This window comes from Schistocerca nitens, chromosome 3, assembly GCF_023898315.1.
Source record: "Schistocerca nitens isolate TAMUIC-IGC-003100 chromosome 3, iqSchNite1.1, whole genome shotgun sequence".
Taxonomy (NCBI): Eukaryota; Metazoa; Arthropoda; class Insecta; order Orthoptera; family Acrididae; genus Schistocerca; species Schistocerca nitens.
The window spans coordinates 152,457,322-152,463,353 of record NC_064616.1 but is presented as its reverse complement, the minus strand read 5'-3'; positions in this window follow the sequence as shown (position 1 = coordinate 152,463,353).

Genomic DNA, 6,032 nt, shown 5'->3' with positions numbered 1-6,032 from the left:
TCTTTGCAGCCACTACATCATGCAGCGCGGTACAGATGGGCCCAATAACATGCCGAATGGACCGCTTAGGATTGGCATCACGTTCTCTTCAGCGATGAGTATCGCATATGCCTTCAACTAGACAATCGTCGGAGACGTGTTTGGCGGCAACCTGGTCAGGCTGAACGCCTTAGACACACTGTCCAGCGAGTGCAGCAAGGTGGAGGTTCCCTGTTCAAATGTGTGTGAAATCTTATGGGACTTCATTGCTAAGATCATCAGTCCCTAAGCTTACACACTACTTAACCTAAATTATTCTAAGGACAAACACGCACACACATGCCCGAGGGAGGACTCGAACCTCCGCCGGGACCAGCCGCACAGTCCATGACTGCAGCGCCCTAGACCGCTCGGCTAATCCCGCGCGGCGTGGAGGTTCCCTGCTGTTTTGGGGTGGCATTACGTGGGGCCGACGTACACCGCTGCTGGACATGGAAGGCGCCGTAACAGCTGTACGATACGTGAATGCCATCCTCCGACCGATATTGCAAGCACATCGGCAGCATATTGGCGAGGCATTCGTCTTCATGGACGACAATTCGCGTCCCCATCGTGAACATCTTGTAAATGACTTCCTTGAGGATAACGACGTCGCTCGACTATAATGGCCCGCATGTTCCTCAGACATGAACCCTATCGAACATGCCTGGGATAGATCGAAAATGGCTGTTTATGGGCGACGTGACCCACCAACCACTCTGAGGGACCTACGCCGAATCGCCGTTGAGGAGTGGGACAATCTGGACCAACAGTGCCTTGATGAACTTGTGGATAGTATGCCACGACGAATTCAGGCATGCGTCAATGAAAGAGGACGTGCTACTGAGTATTAGAGGTACTGGTGCGCACAGCAATCTGGACCACCACCTCCGAAGGTCTCGCTGTATTGTGGTACAACATCCAACGTGTGGTTATCATGAGCAATAAAAATGGCGGAAATGATGTTCATGTTAATCTCTATTCCAATTTTCTGTTCAGGTTCCGGAACTCTCGAAACCGAGATGATGCAAAAAATTTTTGGTGTGTGTATTATATGCCCAGTGACACAGTGAGAAAAATTGTACATTTCGATTTAAAAAATATATTGGCGTATTTTAGATTTAAAATGTTTCATATTCTGACTTGTTCGAAATTTGAAGTAGGACATTTTACAAATAGGTAACGCCGAAAAGGTGTTGTAGCGACTTCTTCCATTTTTTTACTATCCCACTACCTAACTAATTAATTAACGGCGAGTAGCATTATAATCAGAAATGTTATAAATTATTACATAGAACAGTTCTCATCGCAAAAAACACACTTTTTTCATAAGTGGTGACGGGTTTCGATCCGATATGAATCATCTTCACCATACTCCCGTCATGACGCGTGGGGATGATGGTGCGGAACATGAACTATGGTTACCACCTATTGATGTGTAATGTTTTTCTACGGAAAAGTAGGAGCTGTCAAGGAGAAACAATTTCAAATTGTTTTCATATTTATCTTTGGAGTCTGAGATTTTATACCGTTGGTTAATGGACAAAAATTTTGGTGGCTGCATTGTGTACCCCTTTTTGCGCTAAAGACAATTTCAATGTGGAGTAATGAATACCATTGTTTCTTCTACCGTTGTAATTATTCACAATATTGTTACTTTTGAACTGCCGTGGATTATTTACATTACAAAATATTTCAAGAGGGAATAAATATATTGTGAACCAGTAGTTAGAAAGCCCAACTCCTAAAACAGGTGTTTACAAGACGATCGTAAGGGGTCACGACGTATTATACTTACAGCACCTTTTTGAGCAACGATAACTTTCTTTCATCCATATGACATATAGAGTCAAAATACGCAAAATACTTCAACTTATTGACTTATCTCTCCCCAAGAAATGCAATAACACAAAGTGCAAATGTAACTACATCTACATCTACATACATGCTCCGCAATCCACCATACGGTGCGTGGTGGAGGGTACCTCGTACCATAACTAGCATCTTCTCTCTCTGTTCCACTCCCAAACAGAACGAGGGAAAAATGACTGCCTATATGCCTCTGTACGAGCCCTAATCTCTCTTATCTTATCTTTGTGTTCTTTCCGCGAAATGTAAGTTGGCGGCAGTAAAACTGTACTGCAGTCAGCCTCAAATGCTCGTTCTCTAAATTTCCTCAGTAGCGATTCACGAAAAGAACGCCTCCTTTCCTCTAGAGACTCCCACCCGAGTTCCTGAAGCATTTCCGTAACACTCGCGTGATGATCAAACCTACCAGCAACAAATATAGCAGCCCGCCTCTGAATTGCTTCTATGTCCTCCGTCAATCCGACCTGATAGGGATCCCAAACGCTCGATCAGTCCTCAAGAATAGCTCGTATTAGTGTTTTATAAGCGGTCTCCTTTACGGATGAACCATATCTTTCCAAAATTCTGCCAATGAACCGAAGACGACTATCCGCCTTCCCCACAACTGCCATTACATGCTTGTCCGACTTGATATCGCTCTGCAACGTTACGCCCAAATATTTAATCGACGTGACCGTGTCAAGCATTACAGGATTCTTTTTTCTATTCATCTGCATTAATTTACATTTATTTACATTTAGAGTTAGCTACCATTCTTTACACCAATCACAAATCCTGTCCAAGTCATCTTGTACCCTCCCACAGTACTCAACGATGACACCTTCCCGTAGACCGCAGCATCATCAGCAAACAGCCGCACATTGCTATCCACCCTATCCAAAAGATCATTTATGTAGATAGAAAACAACAGCGGACCTACCACACTTCCCTGGGGCCCTCCAGATGATACCCTCACTTCCTGTGAACACCTACCATCGAGGACAACGTACTGGGTTCTATTACTTAAGAAGCCTTCGAGCCACTCACATACTTGGGAACCAATCCCATATGCTCGTACCTTAGTTAGGAGTCTGCAGTGGGGCACCGAGTCAAACGCTTTCCGGAAGTCAAGGAATATGGCATCCGTCTGATACCCTTCATCCATGGTTCGCAAGATATCATGTGAAAAAAGAGCGAGTTGCGTTTCGCAGGAGCGATGCTTTCTAAAACCGTGCTGATGCATGGACAACAACCTCTGTCTCAAGGAAACTCATTATATTCGAACTGAGAATATGTTCGAGAATCCTGCAACAAACCGATGTTGAGGATATTGGTCTGCAATTTTGAGGATCCGTCCTTCTACCCTTCTTAGATACAGGCGTCACCTGCGCTTTTTTCCAGTCGCTGCAATTCGGAACTAAATTGTTTTAGATTTTCAAAAATATGTTCCTTCCAGATTAAATTCTCAACAATTCCATTTCTACTTTATCAGCAGGTAGGCCTAGTGCAATTTAAGCAGTCTATTTATTACTCAACGAAAGAACGTGTTTTTATGTCGAAGAGGATGACAGGTTGCTGCAGGAATGATATGTAGGTAGGTCTTGCATATTACTCGGTCGACCTTCCCACTTCGTAGCCGTGAACTGCAACCCTCTGTCAGAAGTGGGCTCCGAATTGTAGCGTGTAACACGGCGATGGGTTACGTAACTGTGGAGGTGCATGAAAAACAGCGTGCTAACCCTCAACACATGGAACACCTCTCCTTCAGCATGACTGTGCCTGACCACACACCAGTGCTTCGACATCAGCCACAATCCGACGCCTTGGGTTCACTGTCACCGATCATCCTCTATACAGTCCCGACTTGGCCCCATCCGATTTTCATCTGGCTCCAGAACTTGACGAACCCCTTCGAGAACTTCAGTTCGATAGCGATGAAGTGATGCAAGAAGAGGTGAGGCTGTAGTTCCACAGTCACGGTATCAACAAACTGGTCTCTCGTTGGGAGAAACGTGTTCGTTGCCAGGGTGACTATGTTGAGAAATAAATATGTAGACATGAAGAATAAAGATATAGAATGTTAATGTGTTTTTATTTAAAAAGCTTTAAAAAAATGGTTCAAATGGCTCTGAGCACTATGGGACTCAACTGCTGTGGTTATCAGTCCCCTAGAACTTAGAACTACTTAACGCTAACTAACCTAAGGACATCACACACATCCATGCCCGAGGCAGGATTCGAACCTGCGACCGTAGCAGTCGCACGGCTCCGGACTGCGCGCCTAGAACCGCGAGACCACCGCGGTCGGCAAGCTTTAAAAAGTTTCACACAAAAAATTCGGAGGCATTGCATTTCAGCACACCCTTGAATTTGAAGTATACCTTTGTATGAAAGGGAAGCGTGAGCGAAGAAGAGTGCAGCCAAGGAGAGAATATAAGCTTTAGAAATGTTACTGCAGAATGTTAAAAATTGGACGGACAGATCGAATAACTTATGAGAGGTACTGAATCTAAGTGCGGAAAAAAGAAAGTTATTCTACCACTTGACTGAAAAAAGAGATCGATTGATAGGACATATCCTGATGCATGAACGAGACGTCCATTTGGTAGTGTAGGGAGTTGAGAAGAGTCGTGAGGGAGGGGGCAGGGGGGCGAGGGCAGGTAATAAACTGGTGAGGGACACCAAAGCTCGAATGCAGTACCCAAGTTCAAATTGATCTACGCTGCAGTAGTTTCGAAGAGCCCATTGGAGAAGATAGGTTGTTGAAAAGCAAACCTTCTTTTATAGGTTCAAAATGGTTCAAATGGCTCTGTGCAAAATGGGACTTAACTTCTGTCATCAGTCCCCTAGAACTTAGAACTACGTAAACCTAGGTAACCTAAGGACATTACAAACATCCATGCCCGAGGCAGGATTCGAACCTGCGACCGTAGCGGTCGCGCGGCTCCAGACTGTAGCACCTAGAACCGCTCGGCCACTTCGGCCGGCTTCTTTTATAGTATTTGTAGTTATAACTAAAGCTTTTCACACTGTGGCCTGGAATACACCCTCTGAAATACTGTAGGTGGCAGGGATAAATTACAGCGAGTGAAAGGTGCTCTACAACTGGTACAGAAACCAGACTGCCGTAAGAGTTGAAGGACATGAAAGCTGGGAAAAATATGTGACAGGGTTATTGCATCCGTACACTGAGCAAGCAGTAAAGGAGATGAAGGTAAAATGTGGAGAGTTAGTTAAAGTTCAGGAAGAAGAAACAACAGCTTTGAGATTTGCTAATGACACTGCAGTTCACTTAGAAATAGCAAAAGACTTTCTAAAGCAGCTGAACGAAATGGATAGTGTTCTGAAAATAGGTTATGAGATGAACATCAACGAAAGTAAAACTAGGATATCTGAACGCAATCGAACTAAATTTGGTGTTTCTGAGGGAACTAGATCATGGAACGATTGTCAAAGTAGAGACGAAATAAAATACGTAATGTCAGTAGGAAGAAAATCACTTCTGAAAAAGAGAAATCTCATAGTGTCAAATAAGTGTTAAAAAGTCTTTTTTGGAAGAGTTTCTTGTGGTGTGTAACGTTGTATGGAGAGGAAATGTGAACGATAAGCAGTACAGATAAGAAACAGCATAACTTGACGAAAAGAAGGCACGAGTTTTTGGGCTACATCCTAAAGCGTCAACTAATATTTAATGCGGTCCGTGTGAGCCCGAATCTCCAGTTTTAACCTCCGTGGTCTTCTTTTGAGATACGTATTAGCAGGTAACAATATATTGTTTGACTCTTCTAATAAGATACGGTCTCGGAATTTCAATAGTAAACCACATGGAGAGCGGTAACGCCTGTCTTACGGCGGCTACCACTGGCGTTTTATGAGTATCCGTGACACTTTCCGCTTATTAACTCAACTTGCGACGAAGCACGGTGTACTTCTTTGGATCTTCACTATTTATGCTCCAATCCTATTTGGTGAAAAGGACGGTTTTGTACTCTACCACTATCGTGGGTGGGCTATGTTTACTTAAGATCTTCCAGGGATTCTCCAAATGCCGTTGTTTTCAATGCCCATGAGAAGCTGGGCCACCTTTTATGAATGCTGAACTTAGTGAGTGGTGTCCTGAAAACAGAATGACGCTCAATAAATCAGTTATTAGTGAACTGTACAAC